Consider the following 22,966-nt stretch of genomic DNA (forward strand, 5'->3'; position numbering starts at 1 on the left):
TTTTGCATACTAAGTTCAAAAGTGTGGATTTAAAAGGAAAAAGATTTTTTTTTTAAGAGCTGATTAGTGTCAATGAACAATAGAATGCAAAAATAAATCTATTCCCTTTCTTGTCCTCCTTAGCCACTACGACAGCAAATTTGTTCTTTGTAGCCTTCAAAAGAAAAATCACAGGAGTGAATGAGGTATTCTTTTGCTCCAGCCTTTCTGAGAAGTGGTACTGGTCACAAAAATATGCTGAATAGAGAAAAGGACTTCACTTCATCTATGGCCTATTGCTAACCCTCAGGGAAACTATGACATTTTTTTCAGTTTTCTTTGGAATGTTCCTAATCTTAGATCCCAGCAGGTTTTAATCGTAGTTAAATAGGAATCTTACAAGAATCTTAATTTTCATCTTATATTGCAAACCCACTGGATATAAAAAATATATTAGAAATATAGCAGTATAGGCATATTATCTAGTAATATCACAGAGGATGCAATCCAAATTCTTTGAGGAATTACACTATCTTTGTCTTACAAATAGAGTGCTTAGAAGACCAGAGGTGTAGCTCCAAAAAAAACAATTCAAAGTCTATCCCAAATCTTTCCTAGGCATTTAGAGAAGTAGAGAAAATGGGGCCTTGGGAAACAAGACTCTATCTTTGTGATGCAAAATTTCTGCAGGGTCTTCCTTACAACCAAAGAATCATACTTTTGGCATGCAAATTTAAAGAGTAGTTTCTTATCTGAAAGAGTAAGACTGGACTATTTAAAAAATTGAATCAGTGACAATTCTGAGTCTTACTGTTGGAACTGCTATTTCTTTAGAACTACTCCATGTGGCTGAAATTTTGAATGAAAACTAAGAACTCTCTTTTTGTCTATAGTAGGCTTGTGTGTGATAAATTGGAACTAGATTAAAATTTAATGGTTTAGTTTGAAACATGTTTGTCTTTAGAATTATTATATTAAGTGGAATAATTTACACTACCTGTGTTTACAAATCAATAAACTCAGTGTTAGCCTGCAACTGGTACTGTTAGGGGGAAATAATGTCCTGAGATAATCCCATACAGGCTTTGTTCTGGTTGCTCTACAACAGTACCTCTCCCTGTTATGTAAATGTCTCTGTAACAATAGAATAGCATCTAACAAGGAAAATAACTGACATTGAGTCATAGGGCAGGAGGATAGCTTCTAGTGTCAGAATAGAATAGGAAAAGCCTGGAAGGAATAAGGAGGGCTCCAGAGATAAGGGCAACAAATTCCAAAGGGGAGTAATCAAACACCCCAGATCTAAGGGCAACAGGACATTCCAGAACAAAGACCATTAAAAGAAGGACTCTAAGATCAGGACTGAAATGCAAGATGTAATTCTGGGCAGAGACATTAAAGCAGAGTGAGTGAAACCACCAAGAATTAACCAATAACAAAGAGACTAATCCCTTTAGAAAATTAGGGAAAGAAGGTCTAAATTCCCTGAGGCATGACTCCACTTAAGCTTGCTTGCCCCGCCCTGGCCTGGTTCCACCAGCTTAGGAGTCCCACTTTATTTCTGCTCCTTTTCTCCTTAATAAACTTTATATTAAATCTATTTCTCTAAAAAAATTTGCCTCTTTTCACTTGCTTGCCTGAGAGTCAGTGAAGTTTCTGCTGCAGCTTCATTAGACAACAAGCTGAGGCGGCCTAGTGATTGGGACTCAGCGCTGCTACTGCAGACTGGGATCCATACCTGGCTGGGGAGCTACATCTGAAAACCTGAAATTATGGTATCAACTTGATCTCATAAAGTTTTTGGGGCTAACACACACACACCCACCCACCCCCATGGAGTCACTGTGTAACAGTGTAATTAATAGACAGGGAAGGTTCCAGATTCCCTTACACACACACCCACACCACCCACCCACCCCCAATGGAGTCACTGTGTAACAGTGTAATGAACAGACAGGGAAGGTTCCAGATTCCCTTCCCCACCACACACGCATGCGCGCACACACACACACACACACACAATGGAGCCACTGTGTAACAGTGTAATTAATAGACAGGGAAGGTTCCAGATGCCCTTCTCCAACACACACACACCCCTACACACACCCCCCCCCAATGGAGTCACTGTGTAACAGTGTAATTAATAGACAGGGAAGGTTCCAGAATCCCTTCCCCACCTAAGAAGAATGGAGCTGAGCTCTGAGGTGAAACTAAAGAGGACTTAGAAGACATCCTGGAGGAGGCTCATGGAACAGTGCATCTTGTGAAGAAGACAACGTGCTTGCTTCTAGGTCTTGGACTTGTACCAAGGACTTGGGGGGCATGGAAGTGTTATAGGACATACTTTTCCCCTAACAGAAGGAAACACTTGAAAGAGACAAAGATGTGGGTGACAGACCTGAGAGGAGGCTGACAATGGCAGCTTTTTTGTTGACTTCTATTTGATTTTGCTTTTTTCCTTCCAGACTTGCTGGACTCATCTGCCTCTTTTTTGAAGGTTCCCTGCCAGAAGGTGCCTTAGACTTGGGGCAAGCTTTCGGGCCTCAGTGGACTCACTTTGGGCCAACCCTATTTGGCCGGGCATTTACCCACTAGGGCTTAGGCAACTCTGGATATTTACTGGGGAAACTATTTTAATTATATTCTTTCTCTTCTTTCTATCGCACACTAATTGTATTAAAAGTTGTTTTCTGGGCCTCCCCAGTGGCACAGCAGTTGAGCACTGGGTTGCAAAACTGTCTGCAGCCTCTGCAGCTCCAGTTCAATCCCCGGCCACCAGGCGAGGGTCCCACATGGTGCGCAGAACTCTTCTGCCGCTCGCTGCTCCCCTCAGCAGTGTATTTCGTCAGTCTGTCTATTCTGCTCCCTGCTCTGACTCTGGTGAATTCTCTCACCCTCCCGCACTCCTGACTGCACCCAGTGCTTGTATAAATAAATAAATAAATCTTAAAAAAAAGTTTTCTATTGAAGGTCTTACTAACTAAGAGTATATTTTGTCTTTTTGTGGCAGATGGCAGAATCCATTAAGAGCAGGTAGGTTTGGGGGTTCTAGGGTAAGGATGTGGGAAAAAAAGAAACCCTCTTTCACTGCTGGTGGAAATGCAGATTGGTCCATCCCCTGTGGAAAAAGAATGGAGGTTTCTCTAAAGTTTAAAAATGGATCTGCCATATGCCAGCAATTCTACCCTTAGGGATCTACCTAAAGAACACCAAAAAAAGTAATTCCAAGGGATAAATGCACTCTTATATTTATAGAAGCACTAATCACAATAGCCAAATTATGGAAATAATGTAAGCATATTAAGATGTGGTATGTATACACAGTGGAATACCACTCAGTCATAAAGAAGATGACCTCTTGCCATTTGCAACAACATGGATGGAACTGGAAGGGATAAAGCTAAGTGAAATAAGTTGGAAGGATAAAGACAAATACTGGATGGTTTCACTTACATGTGTAATATAGAGAAATAAAACAGACAGACAAAACCAAGCCAATAACCTTTGAAATCTTACAATAGAATTGAGGCTACCAGAGAGGGCGGGGGAAAAATAAAGTGTGGAGAAGGCCCGATAGATTATGGTAGAGGACTATGAGTGCCTTGGAGGTGGGTGTGGTGTGGTAACATACATCTAAAGAGGTATGATCTTATACCTCTGAATCATATGTACTGTTGCAAATCAGTGTTACCTCAATCAAAAAAAAAAGATAATTTTAAAACATCAAAAAATAATTTCATTCTGGAAACCTGAATTTATTGATACATACATTATAGTAATAAACACAAATTTAAAAAGGTTGATCTGGCATGAGTATATAGTCAAGAATATTTCATGTCCCTTTCAATTTCTAAGTCTTTTATCTGTATATTATATTTAACAAGAGAAAATGATTACTATGGAGAAATAATTAGCCTTTTCCTGAACTGCTTCAAATCAAGCAATGCTTTACTTCTACCTCAAATGAAATTCAATTTATTTTTCAGTTACCTACAAGGGCTACATGATCTCAATGTCCAATTTTGTTTTATACCACACTGACCTCTCCCCTCTTATCTCATTTGCTATCTTTCTCTCCTATGTCTCTTCTGTCAGTTTCTAAAATCACGAACAGTGACTTTTCATATGTCTTGATACACAAATCTACATTTTATAAAATTAAAATTTCTCTGTCACAGATTACAAATTTTCGAATTGGGTGGATAACAGCTAATTTTCTTCTAAAGTGGCTCTACCAAGTCATATCCCTGCTAGCAGATCCTAACACACCACTTCCTTATTATCACTTGGAGTTAACAGAAATCTGTAAGGAACTTTTGCTAATCAGATGGTGAATTTTTATTTTGACTTTAATTTGCATACTTACTTAGTAGTCATTGAATTTCCTTCTTGCAACATCCCGATTCAATTATTTTATCCTTTCTCTATAAACCTGTTGTTAGGTGTCCTTTACACATTTTGCTACTTGTTCCTACTCAGTTATATGTGTTGGGAGTATCACCCATGATTGGTCTTCCTTTTTTTTTTTTTTGGTGGGGGGGAGTAATTTATTCAAATAATGTCATTCTCCATTTATTGAAAAAAACATTCTCCAGTAATTTTGCATTTGATCCAAAGTATTTTAATTCTGAGGTTGTATTTTTACTCTTCATATGTGTACATGTTCCTCGTACCCTCCACCAAATCACCCTTGTCAATAGCCTATCTGCCTTCCTTCCAAATCCACTCCTGCCTTCCCCCAATTTCCTCTGGTAACCATTAAATTCTCTCAGTCCAGCATTTATTCCTGCTGCATTTTGCCTGTATTGTCATTGATATTCCACAGAAACCATCTGATAATCTGTCTTACACTTTCACTTAACAGAATCACCTTGAAGTCCATCTGTTTTGTCCCAAAAGACATTATTTCATCTTTCCATTTTTAATAGTATGGTTTGATATACAGAAGCTCAAATCTAAGTGTAAATTATTTTATAAAATGTTTTATTTTATGCTACTGCATAGGACCCAGACATATAGTATCACACTTACTCACATGCTACTGCTACTAAAATCTGTTTGTTTTTTTTTTTTTTTTTGGAAAACATTTCTCTATCCTTAAATCAAGGAGTTGGTCTTCCAAAAGATTTAATTTTTCTACCCTTAGATTTTTAACTAACTTGAATTTCTACATGTACTTTTCAAAGACTTAGTTTTCTTTCTTTTATATTGGACAGCAAATTTTCACATTAACAAAATACATCTATTCTACACATTCCCTTAGTGTAATTTCTGTCAGAAATCAAGCCTTAGTCATACTAAGATCTGTTTCTATGCTTTATAGTCCATTTCCTTTCATATACTTGTCTAGCCTTGTGCAAATAACACAGTCTTCATTAACACAGTTTTATAATATTCCATGTTATAGAAGCTGTTGTTTTCCTTCAAGAATGTCTTTGTTGGCTGTGTGGAGGACCCTCAAATTACTAAAAATGGAGCTACCATATGACCCAGCAAGTCCATCTTCAATTTGGGATATACATTCTTCTCTCTTACAGTTAACTTTTTTTTTTTTTTTTAATCTAGAAGTTCGAAATAATGTGGCAACTCTGGAAATTACTGTCCTCCCTCACCAAAGTTTGCTTATATACCTACTTGGTATTATTTTGCTCACTTGTTTAGTGACTTTTCTGAATTCTGGAGAACTGATTTTTTTTTTTTTTTTTTGGTCATGTACTGTCACTAAAGTCTCTTCTTAGCTTCTTACTCACCAGCTAATGACCAGAGATTTCTGTAAATGCATGGAAGCAATAAATTGCCCAATCTTTCCTGAGGGCATGTTGATAACACCTTCAATCAGCAAGGCAGTATTTAACTCTTCAGTGCCTTGTTGGCACAGAACCTCAAGTTCAGCCAGAGGTTAAAGTCTAGGGTAATCTTAGTTTTTTTCTGTGCTTGTAATTTTGCCAATTTTTTTTTTTTGTGTGCCCAAAGCTGTATGCATGTGAATGGTCTTGATTCACAGTAAGATGATGAGACTTTTCAAAGCATGTTATGTACATTTTGTTTTCTGGATTTTATTTTCAAGTTTTTTGACCAGCCTAGTATTTTCAATTCTTATCCTCTACCACAGAAAACTGCATGCTAAATAATTGCCTCTGTTTTCAAGAATCATCTGTACAAAAGGCTGTTCTTACTATATGAACTTGGAACTAGGTCAAATAAAGATAGTGGTATGAATGTTGTCTTCCAGGAGCACACTAGACAGGGTAAATTACATCTATCTGAGAATTGGACTTAGAAGGCACTGGAATCTTACTCTGCACACCAGGTTGCTGGTGTTAAGTAACCCCAGAAAAAAAGAATGGAGAATGGGAATAGGACCAATTCAATCATCACAAAGATCACTTATCTTACCAAGAGAGAGTCATTGTTCTTGAATAAACACTACAAATTGATGAACGCCTTTGCTTAATACTCAGAATTTCAAAGCATTTGAGTTTGAGAATATTTTCCATGTTCTCATTGCTTTTATAAGGAGAGAATTTATGGCTTATTCTATAACTTTTGCTCAAATCCTTACCTAATTTTATCATATTTTTAAAGTATTGAAATTTTGATGAACTTCAGTAATTCAAATTGTTTTTTGAAGTTTGTTTTTTATAGAAATATAGTAAGAATTTATAAATAAATGCCATCCATGTTATTCTCCTTACAATTCTAGAGCTTTTTTTTTTCAGTCTTACTGCACTGAGTAAGTTTTCTAGTAAAATAATGAATAGAGGTGATACTGGTGCTTTACCTTCTATTTTCAATACCATTAAGAATGCTTTCAGTTTTGCCACAATCACTGTAATGAAGATTTTCCTTATCATAGTTTACCAGAAATTTTTATCATATGAAATACTGAATTTTATTGCTTTGCTACATCTTTTATGTACACCTTATATGTGTTCATATGATGAATTACCAAGGGTAGAAATGTACAGATAAAAAACCATGGATGCATGGTTTGAAGACTGTCACCTATAGGAAAAACTAAAGTCAGCCAGCAGTGATAAAAATACTTTAGTCTCTTCCTTTAAAAAACACATATTTGAGTACATTCATTTACTACAACCGCTGTAAAGAACAATGAAAACATTGTCCCAACTTCATGAAGGTCTCCAAGCTCTGCCCTAGCAGGTGCATGAAATTGGATCATTATAATCTTGGCCAAGTCTTAAATTTACCGTATTCCTTAAAACCTTTGGTACTGGAAATCATGTCAATAGCATTAAATTATTTAAATAACCTCCAATGATATTCCAGGGTTTAAAAGCATATATAATATTTCCAGATTGGACCTCCCCGGTGGCGCAGCGGTTGAGAGCTGGGTTGCGAAGCTGCCCGCAGCCTCTGCAGCGCCGGTTCAATCCCTGGCTGCTCCCTGGCCACCGGAGGAGGGTCCCACATGGCGCGCAGACCTCTCCTGCCGCCCGCTGCTCCCCTCAGCAGTGTACTTCGGTCCTTCTGCCTGCTCTGCTTCCCGCTATGGTGAATTCTCTCTCCCTCCCACGCTTCTGACTGTACCCAGTGCTTGTATAAATAAATAAATCTTTAAAAAAAGGTATTGACAGATTGCCTGGGTTGGAATCCCATATATGCCAATCAGTAGTGTGAATCTGGGTATGGCACTTCTCTCTGTACCTCAGTCTCCTCTGTTAAGATACTAACACCTGTACTCTTACAGGGTAATATATGTTATACACATCAAGTGCTTGGAAGAGACCCTGATAATAGGAAATGCTGCAAAAGAGTTATGTAAGATCCATCATAAGAAATTAATTAGGAATTAGGATTTTTCCAAGTATTGGATATTACTAGTATAAACCCCAACACAATACACCAATATATTTCATATATGTAGAGAAAAAATGCTTAATGGGTAAAGGAGAATTGTGGATGGCTTTTGGAAGCTCTTCACTTTAAGTATCTTTATAGTGAAACATTTCATTCAGCAGTCTGGACCATCTTCAGTTTGCTGTAATCTACATTCACTGAGAAGTATTTATGTGATCATCAGAGTGGAGTTTGTTCCAGGGTTCTGGATAATTTTTTCCTGTTCCAACTGACATCTGGATTAAACAATGCCGGAATCATGACTTACAATGATGCTCTAATACCTCAGCCTCCAATTTATAGGAAGAGGGGAATCAAGTTTAGAAGCTTTTTCACTTGCCCCAGGGTCTGGTGGAGAATGGTTGTGGCAGAGATGAGAACAAATCTGCAAGGCCCAGGACTAAATAATCTCTACGAATTAAGTTTTCAAAATTATCTATTCTCCTTCAACTTTTATGACAAGATTTATAAATTATATGTTAATGAGAATTTAAGTTGATCATACATATAGGATTTTCAATCTTATTAAAATCTTAAAGATTCATGTTTAAATATTGCTTCTATTTAGACTTTCACTCAAAACTAATATAGGACAGTTTCAAGAGTAATAAGTTCTGATAGTTTTACTATAAAATGGTAATCTTCTGTGTCTTTTAAAGAATTCCTATGTTATGAGATCTCAAAACGCTAGTATAATTCATTGCAAAGTTAAGAGACATCCCTTAGTAATCACAAATTTAATGTTAGTCATATAAAAATGCAGGAAATAGAGGTGACAATCCACTGCATTAATGATGCAGAAATCATACATGGTACTTACAGTCAGAAGATATTAGAAGCAGCAATAAAGAGAGTGAGGGCATTCTAAATGTGAGAACCTTGAGGGAATGCTCTGAGTCAGTACTTCATTTGGAACAATAGTAGCTTGGGAGATAATACACCTGTCAAGGTTTCATTCAACCTTTGCCAAGAAACAATAGAATTCAAAATGATGAAAGAGCTTCAAACAGTTTTGGTAAATATATAATGTTTATTAATTATCTGTTCATTCTTTCATACTTACAATATTTCAAGAAATATTGTTAAGCATCTGGTATCCAGTTGGTGTTAGCTTTAACAGAAGTGGACTGATGTGGTACTTTTACTCATAAAGAAGGCTTAGGCAACAAACAAGCCTGCAAACAGACAATAAAATGCACACCTTTAATGCATTTATAGATTTTAGTAAAAAGTAAAAGCTAAGTAATGAGTCATGATAAAGATTAAAACTGGGGACAGACATTTAAATAAAGTCACAATAGGGCCTCCCTGGTGGCACAAGGGGTTAAGTCGCAGCCTATGAAGCTGTCTGAAGCCACTGCAGCATGAGTTCGATCCCCAGAAGGCCAGGGAGCAACCCACAGGGCGCAGCAGACCTCTCCTGACTCACCTGCTGCTCCCCTCAGCAGTGTACTTTGGTTGATCTGCCTGTTCTGTTCCCTGCTCTGTCTCCGGTGAATCCTCTCACCCCCCACACCTCTGGCCTGTACCCCAGTTCTTGTATGCATAAATAATCTTTAAAAAAATAAAAATAAATAAGATTGCAATATGGGCCTCCCTGGTGGCACAGTGGTTGAGCGCTAGGTTGTGAAGCTGCCCGCAGCCTCTGCAGCGCCGGTTCAATCCCCGGCTCCTCCCCAGCCACTGGAGGAGGGTCCCACATGGCGCACAGACCTCTCCTGCCACGCCTGCTGCTCCCCTCAGCAGTGTATTTAGGTCCTTCTGCCTGCTCTGCTCCCCACTCTGGCTCTGGTGAATTCTCTCACCCTCCCACGCTTCTGACTGTACCCAGTGCATGTATAAATAAATAAAAATTAAAAAAAATCTTAAAAAAAAAGCCCTCAGTGAAGGAAGTAACAGGAAACACATTTAAGCTGAAACACGAAAGATATGTATCAGCCACGAGCTAGTGCACACTTGCTCACACTCGTGCTACATGCCCAGAGCCTGCACCATTAGTGAACCATGATTCATTTCCTGGAAATACTGGATGAAAACTCACCATCTTTCACAACTCCCTTCTCCCAAATCCATACCACATAACTGCTGGCATGCAAGATGAAGATTACTTGCATTGTGGGATTATTGCATTATGTTAAAGCAATAATTTCTTTCTAAGATTCTTCATTTTATCTGCTCCTTTCTTGCCCAGAAAAAAAATCCAGGAGTATTTTTTTCATGACACTTTTTGGATCAAAATGTTGCTGTTGCATTTAGGGACTCCAACAGTTCATTTGTGTACAAATGAAAATTCTATCCTTCCAAGACAGATTCTTAGAATGCTTTTTTCATACAATAATGCTAATTTTCTTATTTGGTTCTCCTATTCACCAGTATCCAAGATCTGAAGAACTTGACAACTCAAATTGACTGTTCAGACCTATAGACAAATATTTTTGGAGTATTGTGCAATTATTCTTCTCTCAGTGACAATTTTAAAATATTTGAAAATCAAAGTCTTATACTGTGGAAAGAGTACTTGACTGTGAACCACACTGCCTGCTCCATCCTTGGTTATGGCACCCAGAACATCATCTGATGACCTGAGTTTCTGTGAAAATAGTGCCAAGTCACAGCTGCATATGTAAGTGCCCTTTAGTCCGAAAGAAAGCTGATAATGCAACTTTACACTTCATAAATGGACTGTTTTTTCTAAAACCTCTATAAAATTGGAATTAAGAAGTGGTATTCAGGGCCCCCCTGGTGGCGCAAGGAGTTAAGATGCAACCTATGAAGCTATCCCCACCCAGGGAGTTACCCACATGGCACAGAAGACCTCTCCTGACTCGCCTGCTGCTCCCCTCAGCAGTGTATTTCAGTGGATCTGCCTTTTCTGTTCCCCACTCTGTCTCTGGTGAATCCTCTCACCCCCCCCACACCTCTGACCTGTACCCCAGTTCTTATATGCATAAATAAATAAATCTTTTTTTAAAAAGAAGTGGTATTCAGTTATTTCCTCTCATTGGTTTATAAAACATACAAGATTAGCCTTGGGAAATATCCTATTGGGTTTTCCAGGGTGATACTGTTGAGGTCTTACCTGTTGACTTAATTCCTGCTTGAAGCCTCATGTACAAGTTTAAGAAGGAATATTTTCTGTGACCATTAGCACTAGAAAGTTCCATATTCTTAATAACTGACTGGCTTACTCTTTGTTACAAACTTAGAAAATAAAATCTCAAGCATGAATATAAGTAGGTGTGTATATACATACACATATGTATTAGACTTTTTCTGCTTTATTTTGAATTTTAATATTTACTTTTAACTGGAGTATTATGGGGGTACCCACATTAGGTATTACCACTAGAGTGCACCCACGACCAACTCACCCATATTCCACCAACTCATTCCATATTCCACTTATTCCATAGACCATTGTGCCTCCTTCCCTCTTCTTTCTTACCCCTCCCCCACCCTTTTCCCACCTTGGTTTTTCAGTTCTGCAGTTAGCTACAGAATAGTTTAGTGTTTCAGCTTATCTTTATCTATTAGTTACTTTATGTTCCACATATTAGTGGTATCATCCGGTATTTATCTTTCTCCTTCCAGCTTGTTTCACTTTGCATTATATACTTTCAAGCTCCATGCATGTTGCCACAAATGGCATGAGTTTATCTTTTTTGATTGCTGAGTGGTACTCCATTTTACATATGTACCACATCTTCTTGATCCATTTATCTGTTCTGGGGCATTTAGATTGTTTTTATAGTTTAACTATAGCAAACAGCACTGCAATAAACTTGGAAGTGCAACTTTCCTTTTGATTTAGTGTTTCTGAATTTTTGTATAAATGCCAAGGAATGGAATTACTGGGCCAAATGGGAAATCCACTTAAATGTTTTGAGACACCCCCATACTGCTTTCCATAAGGGCTGGACTGGTTTGCATTCTCACCAATAGCATAGGAGTATTCCTTTTCTCCACATCCTTGCTAGCATCTGTTTCTGGTCCTTTTGATACAGGCACTTCTTGCAGATGTGAAATGGTATCTCATTGTGGTCTTGATTTGCATTTCTCTAAAAAGTGATTATGAATATAGTTTCATGTGCCTCTGGCTGCTTGGATTTCCTCTTTGGAGAAGTCTCTGTTTAGCTCTTTTGTACATTTTATTGAGTGATTTGTTTCATTTTTATAGCATTGAATGAGTTACTTGTTTATCTTCAATATCAGTCCTTTGTCAGATGCATGGTGTAACAAACATTTTCTCACATTCAGTTGGGTGTCTTCATTTTAGTTATGGTTTCTTTTACCATACAGGAGCCTTTTAGTCTGATGTAGTCCCAGCTCTTAATGTTCTCTTTTGGTTTACTTGCCTTTGGGGATGAATCCCTAAAGGCATCTCTAAAGCTTATGTTATGAAATGTTTTGCCTATGTTTTCTTCTATGATCCATTTCAAGTTGATTTTGGTTATGGTGTGAGATTGTGGTCTAGTTTCAATCTTTTGCATGCAGCTATCCAGTTTTCCCAACATTTATTAGACTCTCCTTGATTCAGTGTATTTTTGATCCAGTGTATTTTTGACTCCTTTGTAATAAACCCATATATAAATAGACAGTTAATTTCTAGGTTATATTATGGCTTTATAAATAGCTTGAGGTCTAAAGTGAGATACCTCCATTCTCCTACATTATCATGATTGCTTTTGCTATTTGTGGTCTTTAGTGATACCATATGAATGTCAGTAATATTTATTCCAGTTCTCTGAAATATGCCATTAATACTTTTACAGGGATTTTGTTGAATCTGTATATTGCCTTGGACAGAATGACCATTTTTTAAAAAAAAAAATATTTATTTATTTTATACAAGAACCAGGGTACAAGCCAGATGTGCGAGAGGGTGAGAGGATTCACCAGAGACAGAGTGGGGGACAGAACAGGCAGACTGACGAAATACACTGCTGAGGGGAGCAGCGGGTGTGACAGGAGAGGTCTGCCTCGCCATGTGAGGCCCTCGCCAGCAGGCCGGGATTGAACCGGCACTGCAGATGCTGTGGACAGCTTTACAGAGCGGCGCTCAACCACCTTCACCACCAGGGAAGGCCCCAGAATGACCATTTTTGACAATGTTTTGACAATGTTGATTTTACAAATTCATGAGCAGGGAATACTTTCCCATTTCTTTTTGTCTTCTATTTCTTTCAATAATTCAATAATGTCTTAAGAGTTTTCTTTGTACAGATCTTTTACCTCTTTTGCCAGGTTTACTTCGAAATATTTAGTTTTCTTTTTTTGGTGTAATTACAGACAGGATAACTTTCTTAATTTCTTCCTCTTCTGTCTCATGTGTAGGAATGTAACTGGTTTATGTGTGTTGATTTTATACCATGCCACTTTGCTTAACTGATTGTTTCAATCAGTTTTTCCATGCAATTGTGATATTACATCATCATGTCATCACCAAATAATGATAGCTTCACTTCTTTCCCAGTTTGGATTTCTCTTTATATTTCTCTTCTCTACGCACTCTAGTGAGAATTCCCAATGTTATGTTGAATAGCAATGATGATAGTGGTCATCCCTGTCTTTTACCAGGCCTTCACTCTTCCCTTGTATCTGAAGGAAATTCTTGCAGGAGAGAGTATTCTTGCCTGGCAGTTTTTCTCTTTAACTCTTTAAGTATTTGGAATACACCAATCCATTTTCTCCTAACTCATCGTGTTTTTTCAGAGAAGTCTGATGTTAGCCTGATAGGGTTACCTTTATAGATTATTATTTCTTTGTCCTGGATTTTCAGTAACTTCCCTACTATCACCTGTTTGGGAAATTTGCTGGAAGGGTCACGTGGGAAGTTGCGAGTTGTCTGGCCATTCTGACTCATTCCCTGATGTGAATCTGGGATCTCATCATTCTGTACAGGTGCTGGTGGGGATATTGTGGGAAGTTACAAGGCTTTTGTAGATCCAGGTAGGCACTGGTGGGGTCCTGTAGAAAAATGCAAGGCTTCTGCCAGTCTGGGCAGGTGCTGGCTGTGTCCTGCAAGAGGTCATGAGGCCTCTGCTGGTCTGGTGGGGATAGTGGGGTCTTGTGAGGCCTCTGGCTGCTCTGGTACCAACCCAGACAAAGGTCCAGGGCCTCACCAGTCCAGTGGGGCACTGGTGGGCTCTCACAGCAAGATCACCAGGCCTCTGTATGTCAGGTGTTGACTGGCAAATTCCCACAGAAGGTCTTGAGGGCTCTGACTGCTCTGGCACCCCCTGCAATGTGGGTCCAGGGTGTCAGTGGTCCTGGTGGCATCTTGTGATAGTTCTTGAGACATCTGCTGGTGAGGCAAGTGCTGGCAGGTTCTCCGTATTTTCTACTTCCATGTATTTGATGGCTAATGACATTTGCTTTGCTAAAAATAAGAGCATGTTTGTCAAATTATTACTGTATCCAAGAGATTATGGTATTTATAACTTAAACCCCTGTCATGCAGGGCATGATTTGATTTTCAGGGGCAACCTGGCAAACCCTAGAAGAATATGACCAAATAAAATGCAGTAGCAACCAAGCACTATGGTTTAATCTTCTGAATCTCACAATTATTGGAGTTACAATTTTTTTGTCCAGCCCTCTACTGACTTTGTTCTTGCCATCTACCAGTTACTAAAAACTTTGTTCTCTCTTAGTTAAACAAATATTAAACTTGGAATTCTAACTTATAAAGTATCTGTGACCATACTGCTAAAATTTTTATTTCACAACCCAATGGGGTTTACCTACTTTCCAGCTTTATTAAAAGTCATTTTTTTCATTAAATGTGTCCATCAATCCTTTCATTGAATTCTTATCTCAGTATCAACAAAATGTACTAAGTTCAGGACTAAAAAATAAGTCACAGAGAGTTTCCATTGGATTTTTTCAAAGATTTGTTTCATGTCAGATAAGGGGTCTGAATTTTTTCTTTCCAAGATATGTCAGTAAGGGTTTTTATTTTGTTCTAGGCACTTTCCTCTAAATGGGTTCATTTTTACAGGTATTGTATCAAAGTACTGACTATCATTGGTTTTCCTGCTTCTGATGTTGACTTTCTTCACAAAAGCTTCACACTGCCCTGAAGTGATATATTTCATTGTAAAAGGATCAGTACAGGAAGACCAGTGATATAACAATATTTGAGTAGTCTACTGGGTAGAAAGAAACTATATCAGTGGGTAGCTATAATAAGTCAGGTATATTTTAAATAGTCAAAGCCCTATTTTGTCTCAAAAAACCCTATTTCCAGTGTTAAAGCAAAAAGCTCCCTTTAAATACAGCTTGATAAAAACAAAATATTAGTCTCAAACCTGGCTGCGAGATAGTCTTCTATGATATACTTGAAAGAGCCATTAACTTCCTGGGTATTTGTTTCCCTCACAGCCCTGACAGTACGCAGAGGGTACACACGGGACACAGTGAAGTGAGAGGGGCAGGGTTTAATTACCCAGTAGGGCTGTGAAGCATGCAGGGACTAGTAATGCTAGAAGGCCTTTATCATCCCCTAGGTGTGAAGGGATAACAGGAAGAAATGTTAATGATGAAGTACAGTGAGAGCTGAGCTTTGGAAGAGGGGTTGCACAACAGCAGTTGTGTTTGTAGATAGAAAACTCAGCCCTGTTACCCTGTAGTTCAGCAGGGAGTGAGGAAGGACAATACCTTTTTGTCCCTCAAGGTTCTGCTCTCTTTCCAGTGATTTCCATATGAAGCTACAGTATAGGTATGCTGGTTGACAGTGTCCTGAAAGCTCACTCTCCCTGGTACTAAGTAAGCAGAGTGTAGAAGGGCACAAAGCAAAATTGGATAGGCATGTCTAGTTAATCAATTCTACCCTCTGAAAAACAGCAAAAATAATTCCCCGAGTTGTCTGGCTTACAGGGAAGATTTAAAACTATAATGATACATTTAGGATAATAATTTATAAACTGTAAAGCATTTCACAATATGAAGTGTCAAAAAAAAAAATCTGCCTGTATAGGAATTCAGTGAAGCCCAACAAAATCAGTTTCCTTATTTTGAGTATGATTTTTGTTAATGATGAAGAGTTGAAACACTGAGATATTTTGAATACAATGATACAACAATATTCCCTATTATCAGAAAGTTTAATTATCCCTTCTGATTTTCAATTGTTGTAAGGAAACAATAACATCCTGTTTCTATGATTGGAATTTGTGGTCATTTGATACTTGTATCATTTTTTTTCCCAAGAAGACTGAACATATTAACAGTTTTGCAAAAGAAATTTGGTATCTGATTGTCTCATTAACCATCGATTTTCTTACTGATTATTCATATTATGTATGTGTGTGTGTTCATTTAATAATAAGTTTTTGTCACTGACTTTTTTATTTATTTAAATTTTATTTTTATATCCTCATACAATTACAATCCCCTTAATTTGACCCCAATCCCTCCTTTCCCCGCCCCCCACCGCCCATAGAGTGTCTCTGGTTCATAGTTGTTTGTTGATTTTGATATTTTCTTTCTTATAGTTATTCTTTTTCCTGGTTCCTTATTTAAGATTTCTAGATTCCTGGTATGAGTGAGACCATCCGGTATTTTTCTTTTTCTTTCTGGCTTATTTCACTGAGCAGCTCCATCCATGTTGCTGCAAATTGCATGTGTTTATCTTTTTTGAATGCTGAGTAACAGTCCATGGTGTATATGTACCATGTCTTCTTGATCCAGTCATCTATTTTTGGTCATTTTGGTTGTTTCCAAAGCTTAGCTATTGTAAATTGTGCTGCTATAAACATAGGGGTGCAGGTGCTCTTTGGAATGTTTCTGTGTCCTTTGGGTAAATACCTAGGAGTGGAATTGCTGGATCATATGGAAGCTCTATGTTTACTAGGTCCAGAAATCTCCACACAGCTCTCCACAGTGGTTGGACCAGTTTGCACTCCCACCAACAGTGCAGAAGAGTTCCTTTTTCTCCACAACCTCACCAACATTTGTTGTTGCTAGTTTTTTTAGTATGTGCCATTCTCACTGGTGTGAGATGGTATCTCATTGTAGTTTTGATTTGCATTTCCCTGATTACAAGTGATGTTGAACATTTTTTATATGCCTGTTGGCCATTTGCATTTCCTCTTCGGAGAAGTTTCTTTTTAGCTCTTTTGCCTATTTTTTGACTGGATTATTTTCTTTGTTTTTGTTGAGTCTCATCAGCTCTTTGTAGATTTTTGTGATCAGTCCTTTATCGTTAGTGTTGTGTTGTCATTGACTTTTTAAACCATTTACTTGGAACATTTTTATCTACTTCAAGTTTTTTGCTTCCATTTTTATTTTATACTTCGCCCCAGTTTTATAAAGGAACTTTCTTTAATTTTAGTATAAAGAAAAAGTCTAATATGAAATTAAGTCTAATTATTTTACCAATTAAATTTCCCAGTATCACTAGAAAATATTTTGCTTTCTGACTATGAACATTTCTTTATTATTATTAAAGCATAGATTTGTGTTATTTTTATAATATAGGAAAAGATGGGATACTTGATTAATCATGCAGTCAACTACAGTGCATTCTGATTTTCTCAATTGATTCAATATTTTGTGATTTACACAGTGTCTGAGAAAGTGACCTTCAGAAGTAACAGTTTAATTTTGTCATTCTTTTGCAATTAAAATTTAGATATTGCTCTAGTGTTTTCTGGTGTTAATGTAATGGAGAATGCTAAGACCCACTTGATTTTTGCCCTTAAGCACTCATCTTTTGTTAGTTTATGGATCTGTTCAAGTTAGATGTTTGCAGAAAATAAAATTTCAAAAACACTGAATAAATCTTCTAAGAACTATTTTCGTACAGCTCAATTTAATTTCCCTCTTTTCAATTGGTTGTGGTTTTGTCTTTGGCAAGCAAAGTTGTATAACGAAACATTCTCCCTCATTTTTTTCCACATTACTTTCAGGTATCTATTTTTTTGTCTGTATTACAAAAGGATTAGTTCTCAATTGCATCCTCTACAGATTCAATTTTCTCAGGTGTTTTTTTTTTTTTTCTTTTTGTCAGAAACACCCCAAAGAAGTTCCTTAATCGTACTATTATGTGGGTAGCTTCCTTGCAATCTTAATTTTATTGAAGTTTCTCTTATATTTCACTTATATTTTGCATGCCTAGTATAAATCTAGGACATTTTGAAAATTATTTATGGAACCCAGGTTTATTTACCTTTGAAAACTCATAGAATCTCTCTTTTATCTTTAAGTTTTACTTTTCAAATACTTAAGACACATTAATTTTCTAAGCATTTGAGACTTTTTTCACACTCACTGGGCTGCCTTTTTTCCTTATCATTCCTATGGAACAACAGAATATATTCATGTTATCGGTCAATATTTGGACAGTCCTTGGTACCACTTACTATCCAACCGGATGTTGATATACCCCTATCTTAATTGAAAACAGAAGTGTAGATGGATGCACTTTAGGTCTTAATCAGAGGTTTATCATTATGATTTTGCGGGCCTGAGGTTAGACATTTTATCCAAGCTTTCTATAAACCTAACACTTCTATAAAAACAGCACTAGTGTCTACTATGAATCGTTAGTTCTTAGATAGGCTCTGGACTGATCCAAGGGATAAGTACGATCCTTCTGGGATCCTTGCTCCACTTCAACTAGAGATGCTCCATTTTTACAATTTTAAGTACACGATTTCTAAGAAGGATTTGATGAAAAGATTGTGCTACTGAAAAAAAAAAAAAAAGGCAGCACAAAAGATTGTGCTACTCAGACACTGAAGAACAGTTTCTCATAGAGCAGTACTACTCAAAACCCTTATCATTCACTTTTGAAAGTAAGGTAGCATTTTAGCATTTTAACATACATTTCAATTGTGGATAATGAAAATTTAGCGTCTGTTAAGGTAACTACTGAAAGTTCTATTCTACTCTTTATCAGCTGTCTCAGAGTAAGCTTATAACAAGCAGACTGATTTGTCCAACTGAGGTCAGAATTCTGCATTTCGGATGCAGGTGATGCCCACGCCACATTTCTGTGGACTACACCCCGAGTGCCCATTGGTCTGAGAGCAGTTGGACAATCTTAGGTTTGCTGTAACCAGTTGTTACATATCTTCCCAAAGACCTCTCTCTATTGACAGAATTTTCTGTGAGAAGCTTATCAATGTGCTGCAAGACCAACTCTTAGTATCCTATGGGGTTCCTCACTATTATCTAGTTTACTTGCTGTTTTTTTCTCTACTTGTGATTTGTCACAGTGATAGCAATCCATCACCTTTAAACCAGACCTACTAAGTTTGGGGAATTTCACACAAGAATTTCATCTCTCCAACTTTGAAGCAAATTACACTGTCATCTCCTCTGCAGCGAGAATATAGAGAGTATGTGTTAGACTAACTCTGTTCCAATGCAATATGTAGTAAGTCAATCTTTTTTTAAAAAAATATGTATTGTTTTGCTGTTTAAATTTTAAACAAATTCACATTATTAAAGTAAATAAACTTATTAATCATATTTTTTAAATACAGGTTGTGACTGTTCCTAAAATTATATGTGTGTGTATGCATATCTACACAGGTATACACACATATACATATATATATAAAGAAATGAAGTACCATTATTTTATATCCTTGTTAATTTTTTCACAATATAGGTTTTCTCACCTCTATGTGATCACCACAGTTCTTCCACCTCCAAAGCACCCATAACCCTCCACCATAGTCCACTGTGCTCTCCCACCTGCTTCCCTTCCATAGGATACTGAAGTATCCATAGGATACTTCAGACCTATGGACAGCTTTTAAGGGTTGGTTTTAGTGTTTCTCTTTGACCCTTTATTAGATTTCTCTATATTTCACATGTAAGTGAAGCCATCCAGTGTTTATCTTTTTCTTTCTGGTTTGTTTTGCTTAGGATAATTCCCTCTACTTCCATCCATGTTAATGTTAGGGGGAAAGGATTTCCTGCACAAACTCCATGCAGGCTTTGTTGATGCCACCCCCACTCCATCAAGACACTGGGGACTACAAATCCCATGATCCCCAAAGGGTGGTTGCAAGGACCTAAGGGCAGAGTTAAGCAGCCATTTTCTGGGGCTCATGTTTATAACCAGCCATGTTAGGGGGGTCTTAATCTCCTGGCTCGTGCTCTCAGCCAGGCAGTTTGGGTCTCGGTGGGTCATTTGGGAATCCAGGTCAGTGGAATGGGTAGGATGCATTTAAGAATTTATCTCCCTTTTCTCCCTGAGTTATACATTTCCTCACTTCCCCTTCCCCTGCAAATAAACCTTTTGTTGACCTTTTGTGTGTGCCTGGCAGTTTAAGACCCCTTTAAGTGCGTGGGTGAGGACCCACAGTCAGGCAGCCCCTTTTATATGGGGGTTGCCCTGCAACATTAACACAAATGGCATAAGTTTATCATTTTTGACTGCTGAGTAGTATTCCATGTGTATATATACCACTTCTCCTTGGTCCACTCATCTGTTTTGAGGCATTTGCTTTGTTTCCATATCTTGGCTATTGAAGGATGGAAGTGCACATTTCCTTTCAAATAAATACCTAATTGTATTATTGTTATTACGGTAACATTAGTTTGCAAAACTGTATATGATTTAAGGGTTTAGGATCACACCTCTTCAGATGTATGTGACTAGACCACACCCACCACCAAAGCACTAACAACTCCTCACCTTGTTCCCTATACCCCGCTCTCCCCCACTGTCTTTCTTTTGTTTTCTTTATATTCTACATGAGTAAAATCCTCTGGCATTTGTCTTTCTCCTTTTGACTTAATTTGCTTGGCATAATCCTTCAATCCCATTCAAATTGTAACAAATGGCAAGATAAAATTTTTTTAATAGCTGAGTAATACTCCATTGTGTAATATACCACATGTTCTTTGTCCACACATCTGACACTTAGGTTGTTTTCATAACCTGGCTGTTGTGAATACAGAGGGAACACTTTCTTTTGAGCACGATGCTTTCAAAACTAGACAAGGTAGATATCCAGGTAGCAGATGCCACCAATGTATTATCAAATGTGAAAATAAAACTGGTTTTTACTCTGAAGGCACAAAGTTCTCTAATGAAACAAAAGTACAGAATCATGATTTGGATATTGTGCCATACTGCACAGCCACTAAGCCTGACTCTCGCTTTTAAAAATTTTCCCCAGTTACTACACAAGAAATTACCATCATTTTTATTAATTCCTTTTTCATGTCAACTAGCTAGTAGTATAGTTTCTCTTGCAGACAACTTACAGCCCTGACCAATTCAGTCTTTCTAAAGTGAAAAGTTACTCTCTAAAACAAACAAAAAAAAAAGTTTTGCTCTTTTAAACAATAATCACTATGATATAAAAAATACATAGTTGCCTAGAAGGCATACTATTATAATGAGAGAGGGAAGGATACTGAATAGATGAAGTCTCAATGCCTAGTTCTCAAAACTTAAAAAAAAATGTTTAAAATAAAAACACGAGATCAGCAGAGATTGCTTATGGTGATAACAAAAGAAAATAAATATATTTCCCCATATGAAATACATGTGCAATGAGTTTGGTCTGTCTGCCTCTCTACAATGCCTTTTTCTGGAATAAAAAGGAGGCGGGGTGGGGATTCTGCATTGTTAGGGACACTAAGTCCAAGAAATAGAACTTTTTCTGTTTTGCAATGATATTGATGGGCTTTTCAGTTTGAGTCTGTTTTTCTTAAATTGTCAAAAATAAAACACTGTAAATTGCTTGAAAATCAGCAGGTTCCCACTATAACAACATTTCTAAAACAACTAAATTCATAATGCATTTTTTCCAGCAGAGGAAGCAGATTTTATTGACAAGTTTTCTCCAAAAATCAAAAGGTGAATGTGGCATATCCACTTTCAGTCATCACCTATCCTCCAGGATATCATATTGCTCTACCTGGAGAAGAAAGAGAAATTGCCTCTTAACTTTCCAAAGCCCAAGGCTTTCCCTTCCTTCTTTGGCTAACTTAGAAATTTAGTGTTTGTTGTAGATTATCAGCCTGCTATAGGTGCTTATTGACAATTATGAGTTAAGGGATGTGGGAGGAAGCAGGTGAGTCAGAAGATGGATATTTATACCAGGAACTGTAGCCTATCGAATGTCCCTTTGTCCTGCCTCAGTGGCTTGATCCTTCATTGGCTGCTCTTCTCTTTATGCTGAATCATGCCCCTCTGAATCAGATCAAGGATTTCCGTTGCCAGCCATGGATCTAATGACAGTGCCACGAGATAAGTCAGTCCAAACTTGGGCACATTCCTGGCCCACAAAGGCTTGAAGTGATCAGTCACACATATTTTGCTTCACCCACCCTCAACCCCCTGTATACCTTTGTTGTTTTTTCATCCAATTCAGGGACTGAACTTTCTGGAGTATTAGTGGGATATGCAACAGAAATACCAAACTCCTATTTGAGGAGGTCATGGATGTATCAGCATTTTCCAAACCAATGAGTCCCTTCCTTGTTGAATGCCATTCACTGTCTGAATTTTTGTTTGTTCTACCCATATCAAACAAGAGATACTCCCTGAGTTGGTGCACCCACAACTCATGGTCTCAAGATCTGGCATTGGTCTTGAGCACCAGGATCTCAGACACAACATGCCACATGGCTTCGTCAACCATACTGAGTGAGAATGCAAGAACCATAATGATTTTCTATAAAATGCATTCAACAGTAATTTAATGAACATTCCAAACCATAATGTGTTTTTGTGTTCTGAAGAAGTGGCTTTAGATCAATGAAAATGTGTGCGTGTATTTCATTATTATTTAACATCTCTCATATAGATGTTGGTGTCTTTTCCTTCCACGTGGGGGGGGGGCATTTTCCACATCTTAAAATAAATGGGTCCATTTGCTATAAAGATATATATCATGCTTTCTATACTTAGTCACTTATTTTAGGAAATGCTTCATTTATGATACTACCCATAATGGTACTGTGTAAAATACAGGACAACACTACTTCCTCTGTGGATTCCATTTGTGGATGACACTATTAGGAAGGTTGGTACCTTCCTGTACTGTGTTACATCACTCATCCCTCAAAAAGTCTATCTTGGTATGTATTCTTTGCAGAAAACACACATGAAATAACATCCTCAGACTGGAGACAAGAGTCCCTGTCTAGAAAT

General features: G+C 37.6%; 1 pseudogene across 1 annotated transcript; it reads right to left on the reverse strand.

The window, feature by feature from the left end:
- Nucleotides 1–21,964: 21,964 nt before the first annotated feature.
- LOC311187747 (ubiquitin-fold modifier-conjugating enzyme 1-like) lies at nucleotides 21,965–22,708 on the reverse strand (annotated as a pseudogene). The gene has a single exon. The product of its transcript is annotated as a ubiquitin-fold modifier-conjugating enzyme 1-like (transcript).
- Between the last annotated feature and the right edge of the window lie 258 nt (nucleotides 22,709–22,966).

This window comes from Talpa europaea, assembly GCF_964194135.1.
Source record: "Talpa europaea genome assembly, chromosome: X".
Lineage (NCBI taxonomy): Eukaryota > Metazoa > Chordata > Mammalia > Eulipotyphla > Talpidae > Talpa > Talpa europaea.